The following is a 14,518-nucleotide window of genomic DNA, read 5'->3' as shown; positions in this document are numbered from 1 at the left end:
GTCGAATAATTTAAATATTAATTGATTAATTAATTTAATTAGTTATTAATTAATTTTATTTTGATTATTTAATTAGATTTAATTATTTAAAATTGATTTAAAAATCCAGAACATAGTTTCGAGCTTTAGAATATTATTTTAAATTATTTTCAAGGCTCGATAATCATTATAAAATTATTTTAAAGTCAAATTTATGTGTTCGAACCCTATTATTTAATTATAAAATGATTCAGAGTCCAATTTTAATTCCAAAAAATGTTCAAAAATTCGTATTTAATACTTGGAAAATCATTTTGACTCCAAATCTTCTTTGAAAAATTATTTAGATTAAATATCTTACGTGCTATGTGTTATATGTGACCTGATTGCTGTTTAAAATGATTGTTTGTGCATTGTTCGGCTGTTTCTGCTGTAACTTTTAATTCGTACGTCGGATTTGGGTGAAACGAAGGGTAGATAGAAGCTTGTATCGAATAGAATGAGTTGAGAAATAGTGTTGATGAGTATATGTGATGTCTAACAGAGGAAGTGAGATGTATAAAAGGAAAGCAAATGGTTAGTGAGTGGGAACCAATTGACAAGTGTTAGTAAAGTGAAAGTGAATTGATAAGGCAAGTGTCCCTGAAATTTCTTGTAGTATACTTGTGAATACTTTTGAACTCTTTTGATTATGTTGCAATTATTCCTAGTAATTCCTATTCTATATTGCAAGTACTTTGAAGTACTTAACCCTAAACCCTGATTTTTATTGATCTTGAGCCGTGAGCCTGATTTCTTGTAAACCATTGATTGTTGAATTCTTGAATACGAACCACACATATCCGATACTACTCCACAAATACATATCTACCATATACTGATCCTTGATATGAGATTTCTTATCAGACAAACCTTTATGCCTTGTATAGTAAAAGACTATTCCTTGTAACCTTTGTACCCTTGGTCTTCTACACTTTGATTCTTTCCTTGAATTGGAAGTCAATCTTCTTGTTTACCTTGTTATACCTTTCGGGTGTTGTGAATCACCTTATGATTCAAGAAAAATGTTATTTATGATTCAGTTTATTGAATTACATTGTTATCATGCTATTATTATAGAATTGTATTGTTTTTAAATATGGACCAGATTCGTGGTCAGACCAGATTCGTGGTCGTATTAGGCCAATATGTGCCTTGGATCCAATATATAGAGCAAAACTGGGAGCCTTGCTCGGGGTTAGTGCGTGACTGATCAACAGCATAACCTTGGTTTTTTATTAAAATAAAAGTTAATATCCAATATTAATCACCGCTTATCAGGAAACTTGATTCCCTATATCATTTCAATTGATCATTATTAAATCTCGGTGCTGTCATTGTGACTTGATGAGCTAGTTAGCTCACTGTTGCGAATATGTTTATATTCTTTTCCAGTTAAAAAGGAATTTGGTGATGGCGAGGATCCCCAGTCGAGTGTGCCAACTAGGTTTACAGGTTGAAGTGGAATGAGCTAGCGGAAGTTGTGTGGTTTAGTGTATGCTAAAAGCTTGTAATAAAGTTTGACTTCAAATGTAAGATAAATAAATTTGGGATTTGGTACATTTGTAATAAATAAGGTTGTAGCTTGTGGTCATACTTTAAACTGTTGCGATCCTTGATTGTGGTAAGTAGGGTCATTACATATATTATTATATTCATAAACAGGGTTAAATATAGTGTGTGTGTGTGTGTTGTGGGCCCCAAACTTCTGACCCGGGTTTGGAGAGTGTCACGGGTTTGGCATCAGAGCTAAGGTTTAAAGTCACTGCCACAAGCCTAGATTGTCGGGAATGGGTAGAGGGTTAAGATTAGTATTAGGAAATAAAGAAATAGCCCGTTGAGAGGTTGACTGCGGCTAAATAGTAGGTTTTAGTATGATTCGTGGTGAGATTAGAGATTCTTAGTTAGAAGCGTAATTATCAGATAGTGGCGATGGCAGATTCCTTTATTTCGATATCGTCTGATCACTCAGAGCCGTCAGTTGGAGGACCGTCAGCTGATCCACACCCTGCTCTTTCGCCGGTGTCAGCTATAGTACCAGTTGTGATGGTGTTGTGCATATGTTGTGTACTTGATGATTTCATAAACAAAACATCTATGTAGATTTTACTTAGTGAAATTATGTAGCACTCGACGGATAAGAATTATAGTCCCGACGGATAACTCATTATAGTCCCGACGGATAATTAACTTATTATCCATCGAGTGAGTAGCTTATGTAATAATAAGTTTGTAGCACAGTTATGTATGCACCTTTGTATAGAATCTGTAGTAGCATATAAGTCATGTTGACTTTAACTAGATATGCAGAATAGGTTGATTAATTGTACATAAATGATGTCTTGTAATTCTGCATAAGTGAAATAGAGTCAAGTGCCAAAATAGCTACCGACGGATGATTAACAAAGCCATCGACGGATGATCAAATGACTATCAACGGATGTTTAATATAGCAGTCGACGGATGATCAATAAAATCATCAACGGATGTTCTGAAAGTCGACGGATGATCATATGAAGAATTCAAACAGCAGTTAAACAGTGAAAGCTGACACACAGCCGTCGAGATGTATACAAACACACTGTGGAAGCCCATTAACTGGGTAATAGAGGACGAAAAACAGCAAAGCTTAAGACTGTTAGATTTTATATTTGTTCAGTCTTTTTGACTTTGTAATCTTGGTATTATATAAACCAAGAGAGTAGAAAATAAAAAAAAGGAACTGAGATAGCTGAAAAACACAAAAACAGAGAAATCTTTGTAAGCAGAATCCTTAGCATTTCCTGTATTCTCAGTAATTCCATTTATAAGCAGTTGTGAGCATTTCCGCACACAGAGTCCTCTCGATATATTATATATATCTCTGGTGGAATTGTTTAAATCCACCAGAAAGTTTTTAAAGACTCTTGTTTTTAATTACTTATGTTTTGATTCAATTAAGTTCACATTCCGCATTGTGCTAATCAAAACAAATATATCTATAATCGAGTTGAACATTTTTATTTCAAGAAAAAGGTTCAAGAATTCCATTCAACCCCCCTTCTGTAATTCTTGCTATATTGTTAAGGGACTAACAATTGGTATCAGAGCAAGCTCTTAATCTACAAAGAGTTTAAAGATCAAAACAATTCAGCAAGATGAACAAGAAAGATGTTGGAGTCAAGATTCCTTTTCTTGATAAAGATAATTACCATCATTGGAAGGTAAAGATGCATCTTCATATGCTTTCTCAAGATGAGGCATATGTGGATTGCATAGAAAGAGGCCCTCATGTTCCAATGAGAGATGCAACAGGAAACGAGCCATATGTTCCAAAGCCAAAGCACGAATGGTTTGACCCTGATATTGAATAAGTTAGGAAGGATAAAAAGGCCATGAACATTCTGTTCAATGGAGTCGATGCAGACATGTTTGATAATATTATCAACTGCAAAACTGCCAAGGAAGTTTGGGACACAATACAGATAATTTGTAATGGCACTGAGCAAGTAAGAGAAAATAAAATGCAGCTCCTGATTCAGCAATATGAGCATTTTCACAATGAAGAAAGTGAGTCACTCACTGACATTTTTAGTAGATTCCAAAAACTACTAAATGCTCTTAAGTTGCATGGAAGAGTCTATCAGACTAAAGACTCTAATCTGAAATTTCTCAGATCTCTTCCAAAGGAATGGAAACCAATGACAGTCTCATTGAGAAACTCACAAGATTATAAGGAGTTTACTTTGGAGAGACTGTATGGCATTCTGAAGACCTATGAGCTTGAAATAGAGCAGGATGAAAGAATGGAGAGAGGAAAGAAGAAAGGAGGATCCATTGCACTAGTTGCTGATCTGGAAAAGGAGAAGGAAGTGAAGATGGAAGCTGTAGAATCAACTTCAAAGGTCTGTCAGAATAAGGGTGGGTAAGGGGCTAGCTGCAGAAAGTGAAGATTCATTGAGCCAAGATGACATGGAGGACATTGATGAGCACCTAGCATTTCTTTCAAGAAGATTTTCCAAGCTCAAGTTCAAGAAGAACTTTGGAGCAGCCAAGCCAAATAGAAACATGGTGGATAAGTCAAAATTCAAATGTTTCAAATGTGGCTTGGCAGGGCATTTTGCAAATGAGTGTAGAAAGTCAGATTCCAGTAAGAAAAGGTTTGAGTCTGTGGATTATAAGCAAAAATACTTTGATCTATTCAAACAAAAGGAAAGGGCTTTTATTACACAAGAGAATGACTGGGCAGCTGATGGTTTGGATGAAAATGAAGATGTCAGCTATGTCAATCTAGCCCTAATGGCCAAGTCTGATGAAACAGAGACAAGTTCCTCAAGCAATCAGGTAATCACTACAAACCTTGCACATTTATCTAAAGCTGAGTGTAATGATGCAATAAATGACATGTCTACAGAATTGTATTATTTGCGTGTTACACTTAAGTCTCTCACTACAGAAAATGCTAAAATCAAAGAAAACAACTTATTTTTAAGTGAGAGGAATAATGTGCTTGAGTCTCAGTTTGTTGAGTTTGAGAAACTAAAAATTGAGTGTAAGATTGCCAAGGAGGAATTAACTGAGTCCTTGAAAAAGGAAGAAATTTTGAAGAAGCAGCTCGAGCGTGAACAAGAGGTGATTAAAGCATGGAAAACATCCAGGGATGTTCATGCTCAAATCACCAAAGTTCAAGGAATTGAGTCTTTTTCTGATGAAGCCTGGAAAAAGAATAAAGAGAAACTAGAACCTATTTTGGTAGATGGGTTGCTAACAGATGTAGACTCGACGGATGATGAGGACTATCCGTCGGATAACAAAAAGTGTTATCCGTCGAATGATAAAAATCCTCATCCATCGGCTGTAAGCAAATCCATTAGCAAAGCCAAATTAATCAAGCTAAATAATAAGTATGGGTCTGTTTCCAAGAACTTTGTTTCAGGAGAGTCAAGTCAAGCTAAGAAAGGGAAAAAGGCTAATGTTGGTCACATGACTGTCAAATAGTTAAGTGACAGACTTGAGAAAATAGAGGTAAAAACATATACTAAAAAGAAAAACAATAGGAATGGTAAAGTAGGGATTAACAAACACAATAACTACACACCTGATAAATATGCCCCTAGAAAAATATGTGTCAAGTGTGGTAGTGTAAATCATTTGTCTGTTAATTGCAAATCTGCCATGCCTACTCCTATGTCTGTTCAGCCTCAATTTCCTAACATGAATGTCATGCCTCCCATGCATGTTAATGTTATGCCTACACAGAACATGAATGCACAGTTTGCTAATATGTCATTTGCACCTAATCTATATTATGCTGCATACAATATACCTCAAATGCCATTTAGCATGCCTTACTGGAATAACATGTTTGCACCAAGCATGTCATTTCCTGTTAGCCATAATATGCATGATAATTCCGTTGCATTAAATGGTTTCAAAGGCCCAACCCAAATGAATAAGGAAGAATCTGAAATTCCTAAGTCAAATGAGTTAAGACCTAAGAAATAGAAGAAGAAAGCTAACAAGGCAGGACCCAAGGAAACTTGGGTACCAAAATCAACTTGATTTGATTTTGATGTGTGCAGGGAAACAGAAAGAATCTTTGGTACTTGGATAATGGCTGTTCAAGACACATGACTGGTGATTCTACCCTGCTCACAGAGTTTAAGGAGAGAGCTGGCCCAAGTATTACTTTTGGAGATGACAGCAAAGGTTATACTGTGGGATATGGCTTGATTTCAAAGGATAATGTCATCATTGAAGAGGTTGCCTTAGTGGATGGTCTCAAACACAATCTGTTGAGTATCAGCCAGCTTTGTGACAAAGGCAACTCAGTAACCTTCAACAAAGAAGCCTGTGTTGTGACTGACAATCAAAACAACAAAGTGGTTCTCACTGGTGTGAGAAGAGGAAATATATACCTAGCTGACTTCAACTCAACTAAAGCAGAATTTGTAACTTGTCTTTTCAGTAAAGCAAGTCAAGATGAAAGTTGGCTATGACACAAGCCATTTAAACTTCAAGACCATGAATGAGCTGGTAAAGAAAGAACTAGTAAGAGGTATTCCTCTAGTGGAGTTTACAAAGGATGGACTGTGTGATGCCTGCCAAAAAGGGAAGCAGATCAAAGCATCATTCAGGAAGAAACTTGATTCAGCAATTGAAGAGCCTCTGCAACTGCTTCACATGGATTTGTTTGGACCAGTCAATGTATTGTCAATTTCAAAGAAAAGATTTTGCCTAGTAATTGTAGATGATTACATATTTCCTAAATTCTAAAGATGTGGCTAGTGAAATCATCATCAATCACATAAGGCAAGTTAACAATCATCCTGATTTCAAAGTTAGAAGAATCAGGAGTGACAATGGAACTGAGTTCAAGAACTATGTCATGAGAGCATTTTATGAGGAAAATGGGATCTTGCATGAATTTTCAGCAGCAAGGACTCCACAACAGAATGGAGTAGTGGAAAGAAAGAACAGATCCCTTATTGAAGCTGCAAGGACAATGCTTGAAGAATCAAAATTACCAACATATTTCTGGGCTGAAGCTGTAAACACTACATGCTACACTCAGAACATCTCTCTGATTAATGAAGCAAGATGCATGACTCCTTATCAATTGTTCAAGAACAAGAAGCCAACTCTAAATTTTCTTCATGTCTTTGGCTGTAAATGCTATATTCTGAGAAATCAAACTGATCAAAATGGGAAGTTTAATGCTAAAGCAGATGAAGGAATTTTTGTTGGATATGCTGTTGGTAAAGCATATAGAGTCTACAATCTAAGAACCAACATTGTTTTGGAATCTATACATGTTGTATTTGATGATAAAAAGATTGGAGGACTGAAAGATGGAGATTATCATGAGAGCCTCAAATTCGACAATGTTGAGATGATCAGTGATGAAAGTGATGATGAGAGTGATCAAGAAACAGTGTCTAAGGATGATGCAGACAAATCTACCACTAATGAAGCACAAAACTCAACATCCGTTGAGTTACATAATGCTTCATCCGTCGGAAGGCAATCTGTGTTATCCGTCAGTAGACAACCTGCCTCATCCGTCGGTACTCAAAATTCACCATCCGTCGGGTTATCAAAAGGAGCAGGAAGTCAAGTTAGATCACCCATAGAAAGTACCCTTTTCTCAAATTAAAGATCCACAAACTCAGGGGGAGTTTCTAGCAATCAAAACTCAATCACACATCAAGACAACATTGAGGTCTCTTCATCTAGAGCTAATCTACCTCAACCAAGGAAATGGACAAAAGATCACCCCTTTGAACTGATTATTGGTGATGTTTCTTCCAGAGTTCAAACCAGGAGAGCAACTCACGAAGAATGTCTATACAGCAGCTTCCTGTCTAAGGAAGAACCAAAGAAGGTAGAAGAAGCCTTATTAGATCCTGATTGGATTTTAGCTATGCAGGAGGAGCTAAACCAATTTGAAAGGAATAAAGTATGGAAGCTGGTACCCAAGCCTAAAGGAAAGAATCCAATAGACACCAAATGGGTATTCAGAAATAAGATGGATGAAAATGGCATAGTAGTAAGGAACAAAGCCAGATTGGTTGCTAAAGGCTATTGCCAGCAAGAAGGAATAGATTTTGATGAAACTTTTGCTCCTGTTGCAAGATTTGAAGCCATCAGAATCTTCTTAGCCTATGCAGCCCATGCCAATTTCAAGGTCTATCAAATGGATGTCAAAAGTGCCTTTCTGAATGGAGATTTGGAGGAAGAAGTGTATGTTAGTCAACCTTCTGGCTTTGAAGATCCAAATTTTCCAGAGTATGTCTATTATCTACTGAAAGCACTTCATGGACTGAAGCAAGCACCTAGAGCCTGGTATGACACTTTATCAAAGTTCTTTTTGGAAAATCACTTTACAAGAGGTACTGTAGATAAAACTTTACTTTTCAAAAATGTTAATGGCTCTAGCATACTTGTTCAAATTTATGTAGATGATATTATTTTTTGCTCTACAGATGAGAAACTTTGTAAAAAGTTTGCCAAACTGATGCAGAGTAAGTATGAAATGAGTATGATGGGAGAACTAACTTACTTTCTTGGTTTACATGTTAAACAAGTTAGTGATAGAATATTCATTAGTCAAACTAAATATATTTTTGATCTTTTAAAGAAGTTTGATCTAGTGGATTGCACATCTGTAAAAACTCCCATGGCCACTGCAACTAAGCTTGAATTAAACACTACTGAAAAGTCTGTGGATATTTCAAGCTATAGAGGCATGGTTGGCTCATTTCTGTACTTAACAGCTAGTATGCCAGATATAATATTTGCTACATGTTTATGTGCTAGATTTCAGGCTGATCCTAGAGAATCTCACTTGATAGCTATTAAGGGAATTTTCAGATATCTCAAGGGAACACCAAAACTTGGCATTTGGTACCCTAGAGATTCTGGTTTTGATCTAACTGGTTATTCAGATGCAGATTATGCAGGTTGCAGAATTGATAGAAAGAGCACAACAGGAACCTGTCAATTTTTAGGAGACAAGCTTGTGTCCTGGTTTAGTAAAAAGCAAAATTCAGTTTCTACTTCTACAGCTGAAGCTGAATATATTGCTGCTGGCAGTTGCTGTGCACAGATTTTATGGATGAAAAATCAATTACTGGACTATGGTTTACAAGTTGAAAGGATTCCTATTTTCTGTGATAACACAAGTGCAATTGCCATCACTGAAAATCCAGTGCAACATTCAAGGACAAAGCACATAGACATCAAGTACCATTTCATAAGGGAACATGTAATGAATGGTACTGTAGAGTTACATTTTGTTCCAAGTGAGAAGCAACTTGCAGATATCTTTACCAAGCCACTAGATGAATCCACCTTTTCAAGGTTGGTAAGTGAGTTAAGTATGCTTAATTACTCTTGAATTTATCTGAGTTATTTTGCAAGTTGAAATGTAGCCAGAAATTTAACTGATTTTTAGTCATGGATGAAATTTTGGCTAAGTCAAAATTTGCATCTCGACGGATGACCATTATCCATCGAGTTGAGTCATCCGTCGATATACAATGTGCAAATAAAAATCAATTACTTTTCTGGAATCTTTTAAAACTCGACGGATAACAGTTTATCCTCATCCGTCGAATTGTCTAAATCTTAACCGTTAATTCCCTGAACATTATCCATCGAGTATACTTACAGTTTGTAAGTATTACACGACGGATAATGGGTGGAATTTTTACAGTTTATTTTTAAACGGCTATTTTAGGCAATTTCTATTGGGTAATTTACTTTTCTTTATTATTTTCATCCGTTGTTTTTGAGGTAGTATAAAAGCTTATTTCATTCCAATTATTTTCTTTTATCATTCTCAAATTCAACTGCTTCTATTTTATTCTCTCTCAAGCAAATATCCTCTTTCTCTTCAAGCTTTCATTCTCTAACAATGGCACCTGTAGTAAAGATCATATCTCAGACTGTGTTCATCAATGAGAAGAACAACTTCACTACTTTGGCCAATAAGGGTATTCAGCAATCAGAAGACTATCACAAGATGATGGATTTCGTGAAGAACTACAAGTTAAGTTATGCCATGCTTGAATCACCCACAATTTACTGTGATGTTGTTGAAGAGATGTGGACCACTGTAATCTACAACTCTACTGACAAAACCATCACTCTAACTATCAAAGGTAATGAGTTCTGTATCAATAGTGATGTGATAAAAGCATGTTTCAAAATTCCTGATGATAATGTAACCTCACCACACACTGACACTGATATTATCAATATGCTTAATTTCATGCATTATGCACTTCCTACTACTAAGCTAAGTGAGATTAAAAGATTAGGTCTTAGGAAGGAATGGAGTTTCATGTGTGATGTTGTGACTAAAGTTTTCTCTGGAAAAGTCAGTAATTTTGATTCTATGAACATTTCCATGCTTAACATGCTATACATTCTAGTTACAGATAAATTTTACAATTTCAGTGACCTTGTCTTATATGAGTTAGTTTTTAAACTAGGTGAGTTAGCTAAAAGGGGAAAGAATGTATATTATGCAAGATTTTTCATGATATTGGCTAACCATCTTTGTCAAGAGATTGTACTTGAGAACCCAAACAACAAATTAGCTTGTTGGGTTCAAGAGAGAAGAATCATTGCAGATTTGAACAGAGCCAACCATCATAGGGATGTACTAATGTTCTACTTTCCTGTAATGCAGACACCTCAAGTAAGTGAGGTAAGTTCATCCATACCCTCAACTATTCCAATCTCCTCAATTTCTTTGAGTTCAGGAGTAGCTATGACAACTGTGACAATGACCAAATAGTTGCCTACCAAAGCTGCCAAATCAACTATAATTTCTAAATCTAAGTCAAAGAAAACCCCCTCTGGTATCTCTCAAAAGGTACCAGTTGAAAAATCTACCAAAGCCAAAGAGGGGAGTGTAAAGGAGGGTCAGTTAGGTGAGGGAAGGGGTGAACATCAAAGAAACCCCAAGGATAAGGTTGGAGAGTTGAGTGAATCCCAGCCTAGCCACACTGCAGTTTCCCAACAAACTGCAGTGCTTAAAAAGGACAAAAGCTCACTTATAGCTGCATCATCCCAAAAGGATGTGGCTATTGAACAAAGCTCTCAGCCAAGAGCTCAGGCCAAAAGGGTTAGGGATACAAGCTCACCCCAAACTTACACAAGAAAGAAGAAATCCAAAACAACTGGGGATGCACAGGGCACACACACAGTGCAAACTGATGCTAAAGACACAGTCCCTGCACTTTCTCAAATTTAGATTGATGTGGCTCCAATAAATGTGGAGTCACAACCAAAATCTCTTATAATAGAAGCCTCTGAAACACCATACTCACCAACAAACTCTCTGGAAGTGGATATGATAAACACTTCAATTCCTGATTCCCCTTCTTTAACTCTGTTGGGGAAGCCAAAATCTAGTGCAAGTGAGCATCATCTTTTAGATGATTTATTGGCTCACTTACCAATTCTTTCAGATACTATTGTGACATCTGTGCCTCAAATAACTTCAATCAACACAGAGTCAACAATAGTTTCTCTTCCCACCTCATTCATTTCTACTCTCTCGATGGATATTGCTCATCCGTCGAGTAGTGATTGTATCTCGACGGATAAGCTTAACAGCAGTTATCCGTCGGATAGCTTTACCACTCACCCGATGGATATCACTTATCCGTTGAGTGTCTCTGTACAACTTCAAACTTCAATTATTTCTAGGGCAGAAGATTTAGTGGTAATACAGTCACTCGTAGGACTGAGAGAGGAGAGTGCATTGAGTGAGAGGCTGGGTTGCTCCTAGGCAAAAGGAGAGGAAAATAGTGAATCTCAGTAATCTATTTATTCAGGATTGGCAAAAGTGAGTGAGAGGAGTCTCGCCTTAGTAGGTGAAGGTGAGGGTGTGAGGGTGGGGAGCCAGGGTGAGAACCTGATGTAACAAAAGAGAGATTATGAGAGAAAGGCAGGTACAGGAGAAATAAGGATGGATCCAGCCATTGCTAGTGAGTCAATGATTGTGGATGATGGTGAAAAGGGAAGACAATTTCAACAATATTACAAAGCTGAAATTGATAACATTTCCTTGGATGCTGACACTTTTACTCATCCTATGTCAGCCTATCAATTGTTGGCTGCTCAGGGCAATGTGGAGGCAGAACAGACTTTAAATTTAGTACACACCTCAAAATCTCTTCAAAAAGATAAAACTGCTGTCAATAGGATGCCTTCTCAAGCTGGTGAGCCATCTGAAGAATTTGGAGTAAATTCTAATGATGATGACTCTGTTTCTTTGGATGGAAGCATGAACTTAAGGGGAGATGAAGGCCCAAGTTCTGTTTTAAATTTACCTGGATGGGCATGGACAAAGGAATTTACACTAGGATAATTTGATGTGTCTTTGGTCAAGCAAGTGATGGCTACTCAAAAGGCCCTTCAGGAAACTTCAGATGTTGGTACCAAGGCTATTCTTCAAGCTCACCTAGACTCTTTACATCTCATGAAGATCCAGCACTTAAGACATAATATGAGTGTGGATGAACTAAAAAGAGATATAGCTGACTTGAAGACATACAATTCTGAGAAGCTGGATTCAGTAATGCCATATGGTACAATGCAAGATCTATTACTGAGATTAAGGAGAGAATCAGATTCTGAAAAGAAGCTAGCCAAGCTGGAAAATAGAGTTCAAGTTATTGAGAATTCAGTGGCTATCCTTCTTCAAAATCAACAGACTCAGACAAATCTTTTTATGCAACTGGCTAAAGCACAAGGCCTAACTCCTCAACTTGATGATAACAAAAAGGGGGAGAGAGAATCAAGTAAGGGGGAGAAAGGACCAACTGAGGGGGAGAAACTTTAAGTACAAATCAGCAAAGTAATTATACCTTTAATTACTATCTCCAAGCCAACAGTTGCAGATGGTATAGATCTAATTAATGTAGCAGCAGGAAATTTGAAAGTTGCTGAAAAAGGAAAGTTGAGTTTGATCAACTGGAATAAGATTGATGAGGAGATACAGAAAAAGTTTGAACTAGTCAAGGAGCCAGTTCAGTCAGCCATCCATCACTCTCATGTCAAGCCAATCAGTGTGAATGAGATGAGCATGAACTATCTGGAAAAAGGACAATCTTCCTGCATCAAGTCTACAAAGGCTAAAACAATTCTTAAACCAAGGGCAAATTATCCAAAGTCATCTTGGAAGAACCCTATGGACACTGTGTATGAGACACCCAAGCCTGATGAAAAAAAGCTTCTGTCAAGATCTATTGTCTTCTATAAAGATCCAGTTGATTCAGCTTCAAAAAGGAGAATTGCTAAGATATTCAGAAATGGAAAGGAAATTTGTGTGGTAGCTGGACATCCACAATTTGTTCAAGCAAAGAAAGAAGAAAAAGCCAGATTAAAGCAAAAGAGGCAAGCTGCTCTAGATGCAAAGAAGTCTAAACAAAAGAAAGAACAGATTGCTATCTTGGCCAAGCTACAGGCTGTGAATTCTTCTCAACAAATTCCCTCTCAACCATCTGAAGCTGCTGAATCAAAGAAGAAGATTGAAGAACAGAAGAAATCCCCAAGAAAGAAAGAATTGGCTAGAAGAACAAAAAGGAAACTGGATATTATTGACAAGGAATTGGAAGATCAATTTCCTAAGGAATCCACTCAAGCTACAACTCAAGCATCAAAGTCCTCTGTGGTATTTGAAGACATAAGGGTGGTGGATCCCTACAGGAACATACATGGTGAACCTATTGTGCCAAAGGATGAGCCAATAGAGTGGGATAAAATACCAATTCCTGACTTCAACTTACCAATCCTTAGCAAGCCAAAAAGGACAGAGTCAAGGGCAGTCAAGAAAGTGAAGTTGTCACCTCTCAAATCTAAGTCAGTAGTTAAAGCTCAACCCAAGGTCAACAGGGGAGACTACTTGTACTTGTGTGACATCAAAGAATTTTCAGATCTAAATCTTTATCTGGATGAACTGGATGAAGTAAGGGCAATTGATGCATACAGAAACCTACCTGAAAGGTTGGTGTTCAAGTACAAAGGAGGAAGGGAGATTCAGTGGCCACTTCACAGGATTCTTCAAGAAAGCCAAGCTGTGCTGATTAAAGTCTATTCATCCTTCAAGAAAAACTTTGGGTTCAATGTAACTGCAAGAAGACTAGTATTGAAGAAGATTGAAGAGCTGAGGAGTGTTAGAGCTAAAGATGCAATCCCAAAGACTCTAATCATCCCATACACAGGGAGAAGAGTGCATCTAAGGCCCTACTGGCTGATGGAATTCATGGATGACAAGGGTGTAAGAAGATTCTTCAGATTAGAAGACCAATTGAGTATCTCTAGCAATGAGACTCTCTTGGAAATGCAAGAAAAGCTAGATCTCTCAAAATCTGATGAACTAGAATTCCACAGGCAGCTCCAGAATCAAATTGAATAAAATAACAGAAAGCTTGGAAGAAGATCCAGACCTTCAAGGAACTAGAAAAATCTGCTCAGGCTAGAGGAGCATCTTGAATTGACTGTGAGCCAAACCTTGCACATTTTAATTAATTGAAGCACTTTCAGTTTTATCTACTTATCTTTAAAAATATATGTTCAGGATGTTTTGTTATTATCAAGTATCTCTTAATTTATTGCTACAATTCCAGTAGACATAAATTGGGGGAGATTGTTGTGCATATGTTGTGTACTTGATGATTTCATAAACAAAACATCTAAGTAGATTTTACTTAGTGAAATTATGTAGCACTCGACGGATAAGAATTATAGTCCCGACGGATAACTCATTATAGTCCCGACGAATAATTAACTTATTATCCATCGAGTGAGTAGCTTATGTAATAATAAGTTTGTAGCACAGTTATGTATGCACCTTTGTATAGAATCTGTAGTAGCATATAAGTCATGTTGACTTTAACTAGATATGCAGAATAGGTTGATTAATTGTACATAAACGATGTCTTGTAATTCTGTATAAGTGAAATAGAGTCAAGTACCAAAATAGCTACCGACGGATGATTAA

Source organism: Apium graveolens, chromosome 2, assembly GCF_009905375.1.
Source record: "Apium graveolens cultivar Ventura chromosome 2, ASM990537v1, whole genome shotgun sequence".
Classification (NCBI taxonomy): domain Eukaryota; kingdom Viridiplantae; phylum Streptophyta; class Magnoliopsida; order Apiales; family Apiaceae; genus Apium; species Apium graveolens.
This window is presented reverse-complemented; position numbering follows the sequence as displayed.